Raw genomic sequence first — 22,389 nt, forward strand, 5'->3', positions numbered from 1 at the left:
GCACACATGGAAATGATGGATAAGGAATGGAATAGATACTCTTGAGGTTTTATATGGTAAAGAGCACATGTCACAAAGACTAGAGGGTTTTTCAAAAATTAACAGGATACACTCCAAATGGTTGAGATGTATTAAATAGCGACATATTAGTAGGCCCGCCTTAGAACATTTCGAGGAGCCACAGTTCCCTGTTGATTTTGGCGTTTTAAAAGAAAGAAAGGAACTTCTGGTGGCCTGTGTAAGCAAAAAGTACGTAAGAAGGCCGGTATTCAAAGATCTGCGCACTATGAGCCTTTCAGAGAGGGATGGCTTTAATGATTTACATAAAAAGAAACCCTACAAGTGTTCTCTTTACGTCACATCCCTTAGAACTTTCTAGAGGCAGCTGCAGTTCTTCTATTAATTTTTCAAAATTGGTACTTCGGAGTGTATGTTTGTTATTAATAACTGGGCAATTTCATAAAATCCAATATAACTCGAGAACAAAATGCATTATTTTGAAAAGAAAATTAGGCTTGGAAAGCTAAGATATGAGACCATCAAATCCAAAAAGACTTGAATTGCATAATACTAAAAAATAATTTGAGTTTGAAGAAATTTCGGAAACTAGGATTGACGGATTTTTTACACAAGAAAACCTGTTACAAAAGCTTCGGTCTGTTGTGAGTTTTGTAAGCACAAAGTATGTAAGAAGGGCAGAATTCAAAGATTGACCTATTACGAGTTTTGAAGAAAAGGATTACTTGTACGATTTCCAATAAAAAGGTGCCCTAAAAGTGTCCGCTTATTATCACATCGCGTACAACTTACTAGCGGCAGCTGTATTTTTTCTATTAATTTTTTAAAATTGGTACATAGGAACGTATGATTGTTATTAATAACAAGGTAGGTTCACAAAAAGCCCCATAACTCAGGAACTAAGGGCACGATTTTCAAAAAATAAGTAGGCTTGGAAAGCTAAGACATGAGGTCATCCAATACAAGTAGTATCACAAAGACTTGTATAGCAAAATATTTCTTTTTTGAAGAAATTTTGGAAATTATAAATCAAACAAGCACCTAAGTGGATTTGTACCCATTCTTAGGGAACTATTATCTGTATTTCAGTTTTCAAAATTGCAAATAAATAAGGGAAGCGGTCGATGTTTTTTTAGAAAAGAGTCCTCTTTATAAAAATTGTCTGTTCTGTTTAAACTTTGTACACAGAATTCAAAGATTAGGCTACTACGAGACCTGAAGAAAAGAATTGCGTGATCTGCTATCAAAAAGAAGCCCCAAAAGTGTCCGCTGAATATGACATCCCTTACAAATTCCTGTAGGCAACGGTAGTCCTTCTATTAATTTTTTAAAATTGGCACCTAGGAGCGTATGATTGTTATTAATTACCGGGTAGGTTCACAAAAACACCCATAACTCCAGAACAAAAGGCATGATTTTGAAAGGAAAAGTAGGCTTAGAAAGCTAAGACATGAGGTCATCATATCCATAAAGACTTGTATTGCAAAATATTTCATTTTATTGAAGACATTTTGAAAATTATAAATCAAACAAATACTTTTGTGATTTGTTTTATATTTTTGGGGAACTATTTTCTGTATTTCAGGTTTCAAAATTTCATGTAAAGGAGGGTAACTGTTGGGGGTTCTTTCAGAAAAGAACACCAGTTATAAAAATAGTTGGCTCTGGGTAAGCTTTGTAGGCAAAAATATCTAGGAAAGTCAGAATTCAAATACCTGAAGAAAAGGATTGCTTAATATGCCATCAAAAAGGAGCCCAAAAGGTGTCCGCTTGATATGACATCCCTTTCAAATTCCTGTAGGCAACGGTAGTCCATCTATTAATTTTTCAAAATTGGTACCTAGGAGCGTATGATTGTTATTAATAACCGGGTAGGTTGACAAAAACCCCTATAACTCCAGAACTAAAGGCATGATTTGGAAAAGAAAAGTAGACTTGGAAAGCTAAGACATGAGGTCATCATATCCATATCATAAAGACTTACATTGGAAAATATTTCATTTTGTTGAAGACATTTTGAAAATTATAAACCAAACGAACACTTTTGTGATTCTTTTATATTTTTAGGGAACTATTTTCTGTATTTCAGGTTTAAAAATTTCATGTAAAGGAGGGTAACTGTTGGGAAAAGGATTGCTTAATATGCCATTAAAAAAGGAGCCCAAAAGGTGTCCGCTTGATATGACACCCCTTACAAATTCCTGTAGGCAATGGTAGTCCTTCTATTAATTTTTCAAAATTGGCACCCAGGAGCGTATGATTGTTATTAATAACCGGGTAGGTTGACTAAAACCGCTATAACTCCAGAACTAAAGGCATGATTTGGAAAAGAAAAGTAGGCTTGGAAAGCTAAGACATGAGGTCATCATATCCATATAATATCATAAAGACCTGCATTGCAAAATATTTCATGTTGTTGAAGACATTTTGAAAATTACAAACCAAATAAACACTTTTGTGATTATTTTATATTTTTGGGGAACTATTTTCTGTATTTCAGGTTTCAAAATTTCATGTAAAGGAGGGTAACTGTTGGGGGTTCTTTCCGAAAAGAACACCAGTTATAAAAATAGTTGGCTCTGGGTAAGCTTTGTAGGCAAAAATTTGTAGGAAAGGCAGAATTCAAATACCTGAAGAAAAGGATTGCTTAATATGCCATCAAAAAGAAGCCCCAAAGGTGTCCGCTTGATATGACACCCCTTACAGTTTCTTATAGGCAACGGTAGTCCTTCTATTAATTTTTCAAAACTGGCACCTAGGAGCGTATGATTGTTATTAATAACGAGGTAGGTTGAAAAAAACCCCTATTACTCCAGAACTAAAGGCATGATTTGGAAAAGAAAGGTAGGCTTGGAAAGCTAAGACATGAGGTCATCATATCCATAAAATATCATAAAGACTAACATTGCAAAATATTTCATTTTGTTGAAGACATTTTGAACATTATAAATCAAACAAACATTTTAGAGGATTTATGTTTTTCCTCAGGAAACGATTTGCTGTATTTCAGCATTCAAAATTGGAAGAGACGAATGGAAACTTTGGAAGGGGTTTTCACAAAACAACACTTGCTATTAAAGCTTCGAATGTGTAGCCGAAAACTGCGTTAGTTGGACAGAATTCAAAAATTTACCTAATACGAGCCCTGAGGAAAAGAATTGCTTGCATGTTTTCCCATAAAAAGGAGCTTTCAGGTCCACCGAATATCACGTATCATAAAATGTTCTGCAGGCATCAGTAATTTTTTTTTCGACTTTTTGAAAATCAGTTCCCAGGAGCGTATGATTATTATTAATTTCTGGGTTCTTTCATAAAAACCCTTATAACTCGGGAACTAATGGCACGATTTTGAAAAGAAAAATTTTTTTGGAATGAAAAGAGATGAGATATTCATGTTGAAATTCAAGTTAATATTCTTACATTACAAAATATTCGATTTTGTTGAAGAAATTTTGGAATTTATAAATTAAAAAATTCATTTTATGAAATTTGTCTCATTCTCTACGTCTTTCTCTGCATTTTATCACTGAAAATTTAAGAGGTTGAGATTTCTTTTTACAGATATTGCCAGTTACCAAAGCCCGAGAGCTGTAAAGCTATACCCAGAAACTTTCTGTATGCTGTGGAGCCCACAATATCTAAAGTCTTTTGGATTCAAAGAATGCCTTATTGTGACCATTGAAGCAACGAATTATTTGTAAGATTGGCCAGAAGAATTTGTCCTTAAGGTGTCCGCCTAATATCACATAAAATAAATCTTGCTGTGGAAACCCGTAGGTCTACAATCGAATTTTTAAAATTAGTACATGGGAGCGTATGATTATTATTAATTTCTGAGTTCTTTCACAGAAACCTCTATAACTTGGAAACTGAAGGCAAGATTTTGAAAAGAAAAATATATTTGGAATTAGAAGAGATGAGAGTATCAGGTCGAAATTCAGGTTCATATTCTAACATTACAAAATATTCCATTTTGTTGAAGAAATTTTGGAATTTGTAAATTAAAAATGCATTTTGAGAAATTTTTCTGATTCCTTAGGTCTTTCTCCGTATTTTAACATTGAAAATTTAAAAAGATTAAGATTTATTTTTACAGTTATTGCCAGTTACCACAGCCCGGGAATTTTAAAACTATACCCAGAGACTTTATGTAGCCTGCGAAGCCGAAAATATCTAAAGTGTTTTGGATTCAAAGAATGCCTTATTGTGACCACTGAAGAAATGAATTGCTTGAAAGATTGGACGTAAGAAGTTGCCCTTAAAGTGTCCCCGCCTAATATCACATCAAATAAACCTTGCTATAGGCACCCGCAGCTCTATTACAGATTTGTTAAAATAGTACACAGGAGCGTATGATTATTATTAATCTCTGGGTTCTTTCACAAAAACCCTTATAACTCGGGAACTAAGGGCGGGATTTTGAAAATAAAAATAGATTTGGATTTAGAACACATGAGAGTATCAGGTCTGAATGCCAGTACATACACTAACATTACAAAATATTTAATACTATTGAAGAAATTAAGGAAATTATAATTTAAAAATAAATTATTTAAAATGTATCCCTTTGTGTCAATTTTCGGCACTTCAATACTCGATATTGGTAGAAATATTAAATAAAAAATATTTACAGATATCTAATGATGCTCCTAAAAATGTTTATGGATGGATTGTGGATGATAAAGTTTGTTGAAAAATTCTAAAGCTATGAAAATGCATTCTAAAATTCGTTGAAAAATTCTAAAGCAATGAATATGACTCCTCTATTAAACTTAATTTTCTTCAACTTCCCCGCAATTTTTCCCAATTTTTTTACATTTCTTAACGCATTGAAGGAAGAAAAATAACAAAACCAAATGAGGCAGCCAAAACCCCTAGACACACAAATAAATAACATAACAAACAATAAACAATGGCAGCTCAACAACCCCAACACCGCAAGACCAAGACTGCTGAGCAATAATACCTACTGATAAGATAGATAACATTACTCTCTTTCCCCCTGCGCCCAACAAAGCATCTATAAAAGTTAGAAACACACACACACACACATAAAGCTACGATAAATAACCCACACCGCCTTCGCTTATACACACACACACATTTACTCTCCCCCAAATCACCCATCTAACTCATTACTCTCTGTGTTTAATTCCTTTACTTTTAATTTGAGCATACTAAGAAGGAACTAACCTAGCATTGAAGTTGACTTGGCTATGGTTGAATAACAAGTGTTGTTGTTGTGGTTGTTTGTTCCTTCTCTGGGGTTTTATTGCACCACAACATTCCCTCGTGCTCGCTTGTTGTTGTTGTAGTTTGTTGCTTTCAGAAGAAAGGAAGAAATTGCGAAAAGAAAAAAAAACTATTTTTGTCAACAATTAAGCCTCAGCATCAAATTCTCATTTAAAAAACACTAACAGCAACAACAACATCAACTGGCAGTTGGGAGAAAAACTCTCATTACGTTGGTAATTAATTATGGTAACATGCCTTTGCCTTAAACGTTCTCTATGGCTTTGAAGGTTGCTGGGGGTTTTCTTTTGCGGGGCAAAATAATACACGCGGGAAAAAGTGGAAATATTCTAGGCTTGTTTGGCAAAATTGTCGCCGTTATAGTTTTTTAAAAGTCGATTTAGTTTCAACGTTGGCAAATCCAAGCAAAAACTCCAAAGGTTCTATGGGAAAATATAGGTAAACCTGTTTTTTTTTTTAATTGGTACTCCTGAGCGTATGACTGTTATTAATTACTGGGTAGTTTCACTAAAACAGCTATAGCTCAGGAACTGTGCGTACGATTTTAAAAAGAAAAAATTATTTCAAAAGCTAAGAGAGAAGGGAATTTAATCCCATCATATGCCTGTGTCCCAATGTTGTGAAATTTTTAAGTTTTATTGGATAATTTTTGAAAATTATAATTCGAAAATCTAAAATTCGGATATCCTTGTTGATTTTGGCGTTTTAAAAGAAAAAACCACGAAAGCTTTGTGGGCAAAAAGTAAGTAAAAATATTTGAATTCATAGAGCGACATACTTCAAGCTCTGAAAGAGAAGGAATACTTGAGTCTTGAAAGAAAAAAAGAAAGGGCAAGTTTTGTAAGCAAAAAGTACGTTGAAAAAGATCTGACTTTATTTATTGGCTTACTTCGAGTCCTGAAGAGAAGGATTGCTTGAATGATTTCCCATCACCAGGAGCCCCAAAGGTATCCGCTTAATATCACACCGCTTGCAACTTTCTGCAGACAGCCATAGTTCTTCTATTAATTTTTCAAAGTCGGTACCTAGGAGCGTATGATTGTTATTAATATCCAGGTAGGTTCATAAAAACTCCTATAACTCGAGAACTAAAGGTAAGATTTTCAAATGAAAAGTAGGATAGGATAGCTAAGACAAGAGGTCATTATAACCATATTCTATCGCAAAGACTAACATTGCAAAATGATGTGGATTTGTTGAAACAATTTTCGAAATTATAAATCAAAACCACTTTTGTGGATTTTCAGCATTGAAAATTGGAAGAATCTGATGAGGGTCTTTAGATATAATAACACCTGTCATAAAAGCTTTCGAGAAGCTTTATAGCCAAAAAAAAAAACTTTGTAAATAGGCCAGAAGATTCGCCCATAATGATCCCAAAATCCCATGTGTACCTAAGAATATCCTAACTCGTAGATCGGGCTACTACAAGCCCTGAAGAGAAGGATTGCATAAATGATTTTCCATCAAATAGGAACCCTAAAACTGTCCGCTTAATATCACACCATTTACAAATTGCTCCAAGCAGCGATAGCTATTCTATTAAAATTTCAAAATCGGTACCTAGGAGCGTATGATTGCTATTAATTACCGGGTAGTTTCATAAAAACCCCTATAACTCGACAACTAAAAGTACGATTTTCAAAAGAAAAGTGGGATTGGAAAGCTAAGGCATGGTGCCATCATATCCAAATGCTGTCCCAAATAATTACATTGCAACATATTCTTTTGTTGTTGTTTTTGTTGAAGCAATTTAGGAACTTATAAATCAAACAAACACTTTAGTGGATTTAAGGCCTCTCTTTAGGGAACGATTTTATATATTTCAGTATTCAAAATCGAAAAAAAAGATGGAAAGCTGATGAGTGTTTTTTCACAAAATAACACCACAAAAGTACTTTATAAGGCTAGCATGGGATAGAAAAATTACATACAAAATTGCATACCACCATAAGTATATGGTCTCTCAGGGTAACATTTTCCCAACTTATACATCTCCGGTAAATCTTTGTATGGGCAAAGTCATCTCCGGTGAACCTTAGTATTGGAAAAGTCATCTCCGATGAACTTTTGTATGGGCAAAGTCATATCCGGTGAACTTTAGTATGGGCAAAGTCATCTCCGGTGAACCTTAGTATTGGAAAAGTCATCTCCGATGAACTTTTGTATGGAAAAGTCATCTCCGGTGAACTTTTGTATGGGAAAAGTCATCTCCGGTGAACTTTTGTATTGGAAAAGTCATCTCCGGTGAACTTTTGTATGGGCGAAGTCATCTCCGGTGAACTTTTGTATAGGAAAATTTATCTCCGGTGAACTTTTGTATGGGCAAAGTCATCTCCGGTGAAATTTTGTATGGGAAAAGTCATCTCCGGTGAACTTTTGTATAGGAAAAGTCGTTGCCTTAGCTACCGAAGTTTCCAAGATTCCAGTTGCCAAGATTCCATATACAATTATGGATAAAAGTATATTTTTATTTGTACCCCTGAGCATGTGATTGTCTTTAATTACTAAGTTATTTCATAGAAACCCATATAACTCTGGAACTAAAGCCATGACTTTGAAAAGAAAAATAGTGCTGGAGAGGTAAAGCATGAGAAAAACTCATCCATTTTTTCTTTGGTCTCAAAATTCATAATTTTGCAGAGGAAAATCAGAGACTTTTAAAGGGGAAAATACACCTTGAGAATTTACTTCTTTACACCAACATTTTCTTAGAAATTCGTATAACTGATGTTGTATTGCTCGCCAAAGAATCGATTGAGTTCAACAATTCCAAAGATTCCATAGAAAATCGTAGATATAATACAATTTCTTTATTTGGTGCTCCCATGCGTATGATTGGTATTAATTAGTGGGTTATTTTACAAAAACATCTATAACTCTGAAACTAAATGTACTATTTATAAAATAAAAATGGGATTTGAAAGGTTAGGAATAACGGCAGCCCACTCTAATATAAGCACCTAAACGTACATTACAAAATTCATAATTTTTTGAGGAAAGTACGCTCGTTTTAATGAGAAAAAAATATACCTTTGTAAATTCACCTCTTTGTACCTATAATTTCATAGAAAATCGTGAAGCTGATGTTGCATTACTTGCCGAAGAATCACTTCAGTTCAACAGTTCAAAAGCTACCTTTCAGGAACACAGTTATAAAGCAACTTCTTTATTTTGTGCTCCTATGCGTATGATTGTTATTAATAGGTTAGTTTACAAAAACCCCTATAACTTTGAAAATAAATGCACGATTTTGAAAAGGAAAATTGCAATGGAAAGTTAAGACATTGGGGTAGGCCATCACAATTTAAATACGGAGTCTTTCTTTACAAAATATTGTATTTTTTCTAAGGAAACCCTAAGAGTTATAAATAACAAATATATATTTTTTAGGATTTATCTATTTACAGCAAACATATCCTACAAATTCGTATATCTTATGCTGCATTAGTTCCCGAAGAACAAATTCTGTTCAACAGCTCTAAAGATTCCTTGCAAAATTATAGCTATTTGGGAACTTCTTGCTTTGGTGCTCCTCTGCGTATGATTGTTATTAATTAGTGGGTTATTTTACAAAAACCTTTATAGCTCGGGAACTAAAAAACAGATTTTGAAGAACAAAATCGTGTTCAAAAGGTAAGACATGAGGGCAGCTAACCTCATATATAAATACATAAAACTACATTACAAAATTCAATATTTTTTAGAGGAAAAGCCGAAAGTTTTAATGGGAAGAAATTTATCTTAGTAAATTCACCTCTTTGCACCTATGATTTCACAGAAATTAGTATAGCTGATGTTGCATTACTTACCTAAGATTCAATTCAGTTTAAAAGTACCAAAGCTACCTTTCAAAAACATAGTTATAAGGCAACTTTTTGATTTGGTACTCCTAAGCGTATGATTGTTATTTATTACTTGGTTATTTTACAAAACCCCTAATAACTCTGGAACTAAATGGGCGATTTTGAAACGAAACGTCTTCTTCGAAAGGTAAGACTTGAGAGCAGCTTATCCTAAATATATGTGCTTACACTTACATTACAAAATATTTAATTTCACTACCGGAAATGTGAAAGTAATGCAAGGAAAATATATTGTTAGAGAATTTATGTGTTTCGACCAAATATTTTCGGCATGTCTGCACTTATATTGCTATTTTATAAGTCAATGAACCAATTTCATTTGAAAAATTCAAATCTTTCATGTGAAATCTAGATAAAAATCCAATTTTTAATTTTGGTACTGCTGAGCGTATGATTATTATTAATTACTGGACTATTTCACAATAACCTCTATAGCTCGGGACCCTAAGGAGCGATTTTAATAAGGAAAATCTAGTTTGAAAGGTAAGACATGAGAACAGCTCATCCCCGATATAAGTCCATACACTTTCATTACGAAATATTTAATTTCGCTACCGGAAATGTGAAAGAGGAAGAATTTAACCCTTTGAACGAAATACTTCCCACATATTCATGTGGTGATGTTCCACTAATAGCCGAAGAATCACTTTCAATTTAAAATTTCAAAAATTTTATGCAAAATATTGATAAAAATTGATATTTTTAATTTTGGTACTGCTGAGCGTATGACTATTATTAATAACTTGGTTATTTCACAAAATCTTAAATAGCTCGGCAACTAAAGGGGCAATTTTGAAAAGGAAAATCTAGTTCGAAAAGCTAGATATGAGGCTAGCTCATACCCCATATCAGTTCATACACATACATTAGAAAATATTTATTTAAGTTGCCGAAATTGTGGAAATAATGCAGGGAAAATATATTCTTTGAAAATTTATATCCTTGGACGAAATATTTCCCACATATTTGGGAATCAGAGGATGCTTTAAATACCAATGAATCACTTTCATTTAGAAGATCGAAAGATTCTGTGTAAAATCTAGATAAAAATCAAACTTTTAATTATGGTACCCCAGAGCGTATGATTATTACCAATTACTGGGTTATTCCACAAAATCCTCCAAAGCTCGGCACCTAAAGGAGCAATTTTGAAAAAGAAAGTATAGTTCGAAAAGCTATATATGAGGCTAGCTCATACCCCATATAAGTTCATACACTTACATTACAAGATATTTATTTTCGCTGCCGCAAATCTGAATGTAATGCAAGAAAAATATATTTTTTGAGAATTTATATATTTAGACGAAATAATTCGCACATATTTGTGGATCTCATGTTGTATTAGTTGTTGAAAAATCAGTTTTATTACAAATATCTAAAGGTTTTATATAAAAAGTAGATAAAAAGCGAATTTTTCATTTTGGTACTACTGAGCGTATGATTGTTATTAATTGCTGGGTATTTTCACAAAAACACCTATAACTTGGGAACTAAAGGAGCAATTTTGAAAAGGTAAATCTAGTTGGGGAGGAAATACATGAGGATAGCTCGTACCCCATATAAGTGCATACACCTAAATTACAAAAATGTAATTACCTTGCCGGAAATCGGAAAGTCTTAAAAAGAAAATACAGTTTTGAAGAATTTATATCTTTGGACGAAATATTTCCCCCATATTCGTATATCTGATGTTGCATTAGTTGCCAAATAACCAAATTTCATTTAAAAATTCCAAAGATTCTATGTAAAATCTAGATAAAAATCGAATTTTTAATTTTGGTACTGCTGAGCGTATGATTATTATTAAGTTTTGGGTATTTTCACTAAAAGACCTATAACTCGGGAACTAATGGCACGATTTTGAAAAGATAAATCTAGTTGGGGAGGAAATACATGAGGATAGCTCGTACCCCATATAAGTGCATACACCTAAATTACAAAAATGTAATTACCCTGCCGGAAATCGGAAAGTCATAAAAAGAAAATACAGTTTTGAAGAATTTATATCTTTGGGCGAAATATTTCCCACATATTCGTATATCTGATGTTGCATTAGTTGCCAAGGAACCAATTTCATTTAAAAATTCCAAAGCTTCTATGTAAAATCTAGATAAAAATCGAATTTTTAATTTGGGTACAGCTGAGCGTATGATTATTATTAATTTTTGGGTATTTTCACTAAAATGTCTATAACTAGGGAACTGATGGCACGATTTGGAAAAGGAAGGTAGCATTGGAAAGCATGGACAATAGGGCAGTCTATCGTAATAAAAGATTATGTATGTTGGTTGCAAAATACATTATTTTGCAGTCGCAAATCTGAATTGTAATAAACGGAAAATATATATTCTTGAGAAATTATCTTTTTGGGCGAAATATTTCCCACATATTCGTAAATCTGATGTTGCATTAGTTGCCAAAGAACCAATTTCATTAAAAAAATTCCAAAGCTTCTATGTAAAACATAGATAAAAATCGAATTTTTAATTTTGGTACTGCCGAGCGTATGATTATTATTAATTTTTGGGTATTTTCACTAAAACGCCTATAACTAGGGAACTAACGGCGCTGTTTCTAAAAGAAGGGTATCTATGAAAAGCTAAGACAAGAAGACAGCTTAATCTAATTTAAAAATCCACACTTACATTACAAAAATCCTTGATTTTGCTGCAGGAAATCTCTGAAAATCAATAAGTGGTGGACTGTAAAATGTCCTGTAGATATACAGGGTGGCTTAGGGATCAGTAAGTCGACTAGAAAAGCCTAAAGATTGAATCTCGAGTTTTGACCATGGAGAAAATGAAAGATACAGGTTGTCATGATCGATCAAAAACTTGCCATTTAAGTTCAAGACAGAAATCGAAAAGTTTAAAAGTCGAATTTTGCAATGTCGAAAGGCATTTTAAGCTCCGATAAACGTATTTGCGTATTCTAACAAATCGTATGGTTGCTTCTAAACTAAAGTTCCCCCGCCCTGTACAAATTCTCCAAATTTTCTCTTGGTGTATTTTCTCTAACGATGTCTGTCAGTATGCCAACATCCTAAGGTTTGCTAGGTAATTATGGTAGTTGTTGACAACATTCATGTACCCACACAAACACACGCACCCAACTTAATCTCAAGTCCCTGGTTGTATTTAAAAACTAAGTAATGAAATTTAATTTTACACACAAAACCTAAATAAATACATAATTTATGTGCTATGTACATATGTACGTAATTAGTTTTAATAATTTATAAAGAATTTTCAATAGTCTAGACATGGAACACCTCTACAGGCAGCAGCAGTACCCAGCAGGCAGAGACAGCAGACAAAAGACAATCATCCAGTCATTTGATGTAAAACAAACAATAAAGCAAGAACCCCCAAAAAAGAGTTGTTTTTGGCTCAAGAAAATAGTGTGTCAAGGCAATACACACATATACACCAATAATAGCAACAAAATTCATATTGTCTGCTATATGGGAGGACCACAAGCACAAGAACAGTAACAACAACATCAATATCATCATAGAAAAAAGGCTGCATTGTTTCAAAATTTATATGTCTTCATGGGATTTTGATTAAGTAATCATTAAGCTTTATAAAAATCTTAAATTTTTGCCATTTTATATTCGAAACTTCTTACATTTTTTTTCTTTCTTTCCCAAAATGTATTGCTGATGATGAAAAATCACAATGGTCTTTGAGAATTTTCATACGTCTTAGATTTTGTAGAGATTCATTTCATTGACGACGATGACACCCACACTTTATTTCACTAAAACAAAAAATATGTATTTTTTACCATGATTTCTTTCACACAGCTTGCAAAATTTCACTTCTTTTTTTTTTAATTTTTGCCACCATTTATTTTATATAATTATATCTTCTTTTCTCTTTTTAATTTAAATAATTAATTCGTATTCTTTTCGTTTTAATTTTCTTTTTGTTTTAAATTTTTTTCCGTTTGCAAAGCTCCCTTTATGTTGTTGTTGTGTAAAAAAAGATTCTTTTTAGTTATGTATTTCTATTTTCAAAAAAAATGTTGCCTACTTTAGGGCTCCACACAAAAATTACAACGACATTTTACCGTAACGGTAACACGTTTAATCCCAATGTCTGCGCGTAACTAAAAGAAGATTTTTCACATCGTTTCATTTGTTTTCCACCAAAAAAAGAAATGACATGGAATTTTTCACTCTCCGCACATGTAGGTATATATCCTGTATAAGCCCATAACACAAGAACAACAATAACAGTAAATCTCCAAAGCAAAAGCAAACGAAAAAAAGAATGTCCAGAGAATGGATGCTGCAAAATATACAAATGTACATTACCGCTAAATTGTCAAACAAAAGGGGAGAGTTTCTCATGGTCTCTCTCTCTCTCTCTCTCTGGCTCTCCCATGCATACCATTTGTGGATGCCAAATCATATGGTATATGGTTTCTTTATTTATCCAACCCATCTTGTCATCTTGTATCTTCATTTTCGTAGCTCTAATCTTTTGTATATAATATTAATTTACACTTTGCTACACAATTTTCTTCGCCAAATTCTCTTTAATAAAACTTTATTTGTAATTTACCCAGCGTTTACACATGCCAGTGACAATTCGAAAAATTCAATACAAACACAATTTTTTACTACACCAATTAAAAATCGCTACAGCCACATACGCCCTATAGGTCTGTAGCGATTTTTACCTTAAAACAGTTGACATTCCTGCTTAAACAGTGGTTTTTGTACGTCAAAAATCACCACAAGTAGCGGGAAAACCACCAACTTTGTCGTCCATATGTAATTCCTTCTGCACGGAAACAATCTAGGTTTCATTGGTTTTCTGTTGTTTTCGTTATTTTTATTGCGTACAAGCAAAACAGCTGTTTTTCTTTTGTTGTATAGACAAGAATAGAGCACGTTCTATACGTAAAAAAGTACTTGTGTATTGCCCATGGCACAATAATACAGGTACAACGGCAAAAACAGCTGATTATCACATTATGGGTACTTTACACGATATGTATTTTACATATGGGTTGTCACTTTTTATATACAAAATGTATACGCAAAGTGACAACCCATATATAAAATACATATCGTGTAAAGTACCCATTAGTTGTCAAAATGCATTATTGTGAATAAAATTACATAGAAAAGGTAAACAAGCATTTCACAGTAATGCGTTATTTTGACGTTTGGTGTGGTAAATGAACCGATTATTGTTATCGATGTAACACCTTCTTTTTCCACCATGGTCATATCACTTTCATGAATTGAAATTTATCTATGTTTCATACAACGTGTACAAAATTATGATCTGCAAAAAGTGACAGTAGTTATGTAAAACACATGAATAATTATAATTGTTCCACAGACATCACATACGGGACAAGGGAGACTTCTCTCATATCAATGAGTGCACCCCGATTCATATTAGCTCAATGATATGGGACCTACTGTTTATCGGCGAGTCCGAACAGCGTGTCTTAAGACACCACTTTGTAGAGAAGTTTTACATGGCTGAAATACTCAGGAAATGTCGCCAACATGAGGGGTATTTACCACCGTTGAAAATGTTGATGTTGGCTGGCCGGGGAATCGAATGCTTTCTTCAGCGTGCAAGGCGGGTGTGCATAAAATTGCCCCACAGTGGTACCCAAAAAAAAATACAGTCCGTGTAAAACCAGCTTAAGTGTAATGATATTACGCCACATTTACACCAACGTCAATTCCGTTAAATATGTGTCAAATAAATGGCATATTTAACCAAATCAGTTGTTCTACATGGCAGTGTTATAAATTTTAAGGCGATTTGACAGCGCGAGTGTTTAAACATATTATAAGCATTGTGTCTATTGCGATGTGACTACGCAGATAAATATATATTTTCTTTCTTTATTCTGAGAAATATTTTTCATTTCCAATAACCCTGCAACAAACTATTATAAAATAACAAAACATTACGGCATTTTTCCGAAAGATGGGATCATTTACAGCGTGTTTTTGTAAAAAGTTTTTTTTCCCATTCGTTCGTCGATTTCATTAACAAAGACACAATTTGGTTTTTATAGCGATTCTCGTTTGTCCTTGGTCACACTAGAGTGTTTCATTGAATCAATTTCATGAAAACAAGGGTTCCTAGGTCGAGTTCCACAGTAGAGTGATATCATGAAGTTGCTGTAGTGGGGAACTCGATCTATAAATACCTAAAAGTTTCAATGAAACCACTCTAGTGTGCCCTTCGACTTTGTATTCGTGTGACAAACAAATGAAAGCTTTTTATGCCATGTTCATACCAGCATTTGAATCACGTCGTTTGTTCTCATAATTACGTACACGAATTAAACCGTTCAAACAACATGGTACACAATTCATAGCAACATGATTCATATTTTCATAGTTCTTGTTTACTGATTTTAAAGAAAGTTTCAGCCAAAAGACGTGTAAAGTTAATTGATATGAATTGAAAAATATTTGTACTTCTTTCAGATATCTATTTAATTTTAAATTATATTATTTTCATTAATGTTTCCTATTTTTTCTCAAATTTTTCTATTTTAAAAATTAACAAGAGAGAGACCTGCCAACATAACTTTTTGGTATGCAGACTTTCCGGCAGGCATTTGATGTTAGTTTCTAAATTTGTACGCAAATTTGAAAAGATGGACAAGAAACGCAACTGCAATGAAAGAGAAGACAAAATTTGCTATGATTTGAATGTATACTAGTCGTTAAACCGTATACTTTTCATTCATATTTTGCAGTTTTTCTAAAAATATTTTTTTTGTTTTCGTAACAAAATCAGACGTACAAATACAAATTTTTACAAAATACATTTTTACTGTTAATACAAAAAAGGTTACTTTACCGAAGGTCACACTAAACCGAACACACACCAAACCTAACAGATTTTATAAAACATGCGTCATTTAAGTTGTCAATTCAATTGAATATCTGTCAAATAAATGACATATTTGCTGGTTTTACGCACAAGTGTACATTTGGTTCTAGATTGGTTGCCCTGAAACTTTAGGGGTAATTATTACATGTGTTCTTTTGCTATTTGATGGATTTGAAAACGCAAAATAAACCCCAATCTGGCATTAAAGATATAATTTTTACATTGAAAGTTAATGCCAAGAAGCTCCTCCTTGAAACTCAATCATCACTTTTAACTTTAAGTTAACCGTAACGCTATAAATCCAATCTAAAACAAATGAAGACTTATAATAATGGGGGTAGGAATTCTTAGATCAAGTTCCCCACTACAGATATTTCATGATTGTGCTCTATTGTGGAACTCGACCTAGGAACCCTTGCACAGTGGTCGCTGCCATTGGCCAAAATTAAAAAAATTAAAGTCTAATTTTTGGTACCAAATGTGTTCATATCTACTCCTAACATGTTAAATTACTCTAATAGCTCATTTAGACTAGCCATAAATCCTCGGCTGGATTTAATAAATCCAGTACAAATCTCATTGCATTTAGATATACATTTTGGAGGATTTATATGGCTGTCAGCTGATTTTTGTTCATAGCACAATTACCAAGGTAGATACATCAGCACATCTGAACGAATTGGAAACGTTAAAAGCATTTTTTGTAAATTGAATTCGTCTCAAAAAACACGCGTCAAATTACAAATTTATTATTTAATACTGAAAATGTTAGCACATTATGCTACTAATGCTAACTAAAGAGCAAATAAAGAATTATTTTATCGCAGTTTGTCAATCTAAAATAAATAAACGAATTATTTTATCGTTTAGACATCATAAATTCTAGTCTTGGTTTATTAAAATCAACTTTGTACATCAAAACAAATTTAATTTTTCCGCCTTGTTTACAAATCTTTACATTTTTAATTATTTTTAGTGTAGCAATTCAACGATGCATCTACCTTGTGTATTGTGCCAGCTTGCAACTTTTTGTATTTTCTAGCAACATGTTGCAAAAAACAGAGTTGTATACGAGGATTTATCCCAGATTTAAAACAAATCCACTCAATAGGAGGATTTATTTTTGTATGGGAAATCTAGTAGATTTTGCCTGGATTTAGCAAATAAAACCTGATAATGGGCAAAATCCGGCTAATGGTGTCATATCTAAATGGCATATAAAATAAATTTGTTATGGATTACTTCATACTGTACTCTTTGAGAATAGCATCAAAAAAGAGAAATTTTAACAGATAGATTTCGAGGTGAATTCAGTGCAAAAGTCAGATGAAAGTAAAATATTAATATCAAACTAAATGAACTCTATATTGACCAATCTTAATTCGAATATCAATAAACAATGTACAGTCGGACCTCGATTATCCGTGATGGTCGGGACCGGAGGCATTACGGATAATCGATTTTCCCGGATAATGGAGGCAATGCTTTTATGCAGTTTTTGAACATATTTTGAAGTAAAAATGGCATAGTATCGGACAATAATCTACAATTTATTTAAGTTTGTTACGGCAATCCACCAAAATTTCAAAAGATACTTAATATCATCATCATCAGATTCATCTGAATTGACTTTATCCCATGGTTTATGTGATACCATAAATGCACAAATTGTGTAATACGGGAGAATTTCCAGTTTTTGTTTGTTTACCTTTTGTTTGCTTAATCAAATTAATTGGAAAGTGTTCTTTTATGCCGGGTAATGAAGTTTATAACGAAAAATAGAGAAAATGGAAAAAAGTCCAACCTTTCTTTTCTATCACGGATAATGGAGGTTCCCGGATAATCGATTCACGGATAATCGAGGTTTAACTGTATTAACTTAATTTTTATGCAGTTGTGTGTTTGTTAATTTTTGGGATTCATTATTGAATACGTGTGTTGACTGAAGCACTTTTGTGATGTCATTTCTTCAGTATAATTAAACTTCATGTAAAGTTTAAGTTATGTTCCCCCTATTTCCCCCAACGGTTTTTTTTTTTTAAATAAGTAGTAGTCTAAAGATTCTATTTTCAAAATATCAGCTGCAACTTTCCACAACTTTGGAACTTGTTCCCAAAATACTAAAGGTACCTTTCAGGGTGTTTTTGTCATTTTTCAAATATGCAGGTGATACATTTCAGCTTTTAAAATATATAGAAGAAACACTGTGCGGTTCAGTTATATAAGGGATACTTCAAAATGTGCTCCTCAAAGTAAAATTTGGAAAATTCAGTCATTTTGGTTGATTATTACGGCTAGGATCCTAAAAATACCGAATATTGGGCGGTACCGATTTATGGGGACGACATCAAAGGGTCGACCTACATTAATCGCCAATTTTCTGGGGGTAGTCTACCTCCAGGAAAGATTAAGTGGCATTTCGAATTATAAATTTATATAAAACCATCAAAATTCCGAAAATCAGGCAGTACCATTATGTGGGGACCCTATCAAAACGTGGACCCAATTCAAAAATTTTTTGCAAGAAGGTTTTCTAACACTAGGGAATACCGATAGCCAAATTTTAACCAATTTCATTGAAAGATGTGTTCAAGACCCCCAAAATGCCAGAAATAAGGGGCTACCGTTCTATGGGGGCTATACCTAAAGTTGAACCTATGTTGAATTTGTTTGCTTATTTTGTGTTGCTAAACAAGCCTTTACTGAAATTTTCGTACTGATATCTGCATAGGAAGTATTTTTGGCCGCTCTTCCCATACAAGTTCGACCACAGTGCCTTGATTGGAATAAGAAGGTGTTACATCAAATCATGTCAAACGTCAAATTTGCTCACAATAATGCATTACTGTGAATTGCTTGTTTACATTTTGTATGTGATTTTATTCACAATAACGTATTTTGACAACTGGTATGAAGATCAGCTGGTTTTGGCCATGGTGGAATAAGAAGGTGCTACATCAAATCATGTCAAACGTCAAATTTGCTCACAATAATGCATTACTGTGAGTTGCTTGATTACATTTTGTATGTGATTTTATTCACAATAATGTATTTTGACAACTGGTATGAAGATCAGCTGGTTTTGGCCATGGTGGAATAAGAAGGTGCTACATCAAATCATGTCAAACGTCAAATTTTCTCACAATAAAGCATTACTGTGAGTTGCTTGATTACATTTTGTATGTGATTTTATTCACAATAACGCATTTTGAAAACTGGTATGAAGATCAGCTGTTTTTGGCGTTACACCCCAGCAAAAAGTTTGCATCCGTGGATGCAGTTAAATCACTAGAACAATTGCCGCTGGAGTACATCTTTTCCTATGAATTCACCTATGAATTTTACAAGAGAGCGCGCAGATAGGATGCACTCCATTTTCCTTCCTGGGCACACAGCTAGGATGCACTCCATTTTCGATCCAAATCACAGCCTTTGATGTAGTGTTTTGGATTGAATTTAAATGCAGTCTTATAGCTCATTTACAGGCCGTTTATATATAACAAGGTTAACCCAGTGGGTCTGGGTTTCAAATGTCATTTCCATTGTATATACTTCAAACAAATCCTCATAAAGAAGGTTAACCCTGCAAAAAACTATAATATAAACGCCGTATTAGACTAGCCATAAATCCTCGACTGGATTTAATAAATCCAGTACAAATCTCATCGCATTTAGATATACATTTTGAAGGATTTAAATGGCAGTCAGCTGATTTTTGTTCATAGCACAATTACCAAGGTAGTTAGATGCATCAGCCCATCTGATCGAATTTGAAACATCAAAAGAATTTTTTGTAAATTGAATTCGTCTCAAAAATATACGTCAAATTATAAATTTATTGTTTAATACAGAAAATGTTACCACATTATGCTACTAATGCTAACTAAAGAGCAAATAAAGAATTTTTTTATCGCAGTTTGCCCATCTAAAATAAATAAACGAATTATTTTATCGTTTAGACATCATAAATATTAGTCTTGGTTGATTAAAATCAACTTTTTACATCAAAACAATTTTAATTTTTCCGCCTTGTTTACAAATTTTTACATTTTAAATTATTTTTAGTGTGGCAATTTACCGATGCATCTACCTTGTTTCTTGTGCCAGCTTGCAACTTTTTGTATTTTCTAGCAACATGTTGCAAAAAACAGATTTAAAACAAATCCAATCAATAGGAGGATTTATTTTTGTATGTGAAATCTGGTAGATTTTGGCTGGTTTTAGCAAATAAAACCTGATAATGCGCTAAATCCGGCTAATGGTGTCATATCTAAATGGCATATAAAGATGCTATAAAATGCAAGTCATTGTAAATATCCCAAAAATAAATAAAATACATTGCTTATTCGTCTAAACAAGAATATTAACTTTAATTATACAAACTCTTCATTAAATTTGATCATAACTGAGTTTACTTCCTCTGCTCTGCTTTTTGTGACACCGCAACTGATAAGGCCTGCGTACATAAGCTGCTTTGCCTGATTGCCTTGCTTACCTGCTTCATTTCTGACATAATAAAAATAATAGAATAAAGACGAAATTTCGAACTGGGTTGCCATCAGTTGGAAATTGGGTCGGCCTTCTTTGTTCTTTTATTTTTTTATTGAAGCAGCAAAGCAAGGCAATCAGGCAAAGCAGCTTATGTACGCAGGCCTATATTGCTTCATCATTCAAATGGTTTTTCATTTTTCCTCCAAATCCAGTTCAGATTTCCAAAAAAACTCTAACTCCACTTCAAAAATAATTTACGTCTCGTGAATTAGTTTGTATTTCTTTTTTTTTAAACAAATTCTTATAATTTTAGACACTCTTTTCAGAAAAAAAGACTGCGACTTGTAGGGATCAAAAATTTGGCTTGCTTGGCTAGGGATCAATAAGCTTCTGAAATGTATGGAGCGTAGTGCATTTTTCATAAATCCGTGTGGACTGCATCGAAAGATGTATTGAAATCATAACTCTGCATTGCACTACTTCCAAACTTTTTTGCTGGGGCCTTATTATTCCACCATGGTTTTGGCGTTACACCTTATTATTCCACCATGAATCAGCTCTTTTCCCCGTTGTACCTGTATTATTGTGCCATGAGTTATACCTGGTCTGTTCCTTTACTTTTGAAAATGGTAAACCGGCAAAAGTAGTAAAAGTTGTAAACTGCTCCCATATGAAATGAATTGTATGGTCTCAGAAGTAAAGGAACGCTTTTCGAGTTAAAAGTGGTAAAACTTGAAGATTCTTGCACGTAAAGGAACAGAGCTACCATGATTTCGCCCATGGCACAATAATACAGGTACAGCGGCAAAAACAGCTGATCTTCATAGCAGTTGTCAAAATACATTATACTATGTTTACATTTACGAAATCCACTCGATTTCAACTGTCAATTCCTTTGCGTATACGTCAAATATAAACTCATCTGAAATCCATTTGATTTCGTTTGACGTTTAAGCAATAGAATTGACATTTGAAATCGAGTGGATTTCGTAAATGTAAACATAGTATTATTTTGAATAAACTCACATACAAAATTGGTCTGTTCCTTTACTTTTTAAAATGGTAAAACCGGCAAAAATAGTAAAAGTTGTAAACTGCTCCCATATGAATTGTATAGTGTCTGAAGTAAAGGAACGCTTTTCGAGTAAAAAGTGTTAAAACTTGAAGATTCTTGCACGTAAAGGAACAGAGCTAAAATGTAAACAAGCAATTCACAGTAATGAATTATTAGGTGTGTTCGTTTATTCAATAATTTGTACAAATTTGTACAAGTCCAGTAACTTCTTGTAAACGACTAAGGTATTTTGCATTGAACTGAAGAGTAAACGAACAGCATCCAGTAACAATTTGTACAAATTGTGAGTAAACGAACACACATATTGTAAGCAAATTTGACGTTTGGTATGACTTCATGTAACACCTTCTTATTCCACCATGATTTCACCTATTTTCCTTTGTTTACGTTACGTTACGCACTATCATTACACCACAAAAAACATCTGTTATCATTTCCCTGTGATTTCCCGTCAATAAACGAACTACAAAACCCTAGCAGACAACGAAGCCGACCCCGTTTTTCGACTCGCTCGCTCAGTTCATATGGCAGGCAATCGGCGGCGGCGCGCCGACTAATTTACCGACTGGCGGCTAATTTTGGCATATTTTGTAGTACAAAAGTTGGCGTACAGAAAAGTGGGGTTTAGAGAGAAACTGGAGTGGAAATACTCTTGATGTTGTTGTACTATCCAGGAATCTTAACATTTTATTGCCTTTATAATTTTAAAGAAACAAATTGTGACAGTTGGATTTATACAGGGCAATTATCTCAGTCAGTATGGTCTTCAACGCTATAAAAATTATACTGTCGTAATATG

At 33.3% G+C, this 22,389-nt stretch overlaps 1 protein-coding gene across 1 annotated transcript in view; it reads right to left on the reverse strand.

Moving 5' to 3' along the window:
* sdt (MAGUK p55 family member stardust) overlaps positions 1–13,272 on the reverse strand; it is a 373,248-nt gene extending 359,976 nt beyond the window's left edge. The window contains exon 1 of the mRNA XM_073976794.1: positions 12,768–13,272. The gene's annotated coding sequence lies outside the window, so the exon portion shown is untranslated. The remainder of the gene's footprint in view (positions 1–12,767) is intronic.
* Positions 13,273–22,389: the final 9,117 nt, after the last annotated feature.

The sequence above is a fragment of the Musca autumnalis genome, unplaced genomic scaffold (genome assembly GCF_047663935.1).
Source record: "Musca autumnalis isolate F117 unplaced genomic scaffold, ASM4766393v1 scaffold_3, whole genome shotgun sequence".
Taxonomy (NCBI): Eukaryota; Metazoa; Arthropoda; class Insecta; order Diptera; family Muscidae; genus Musca; species Musca autumnalis.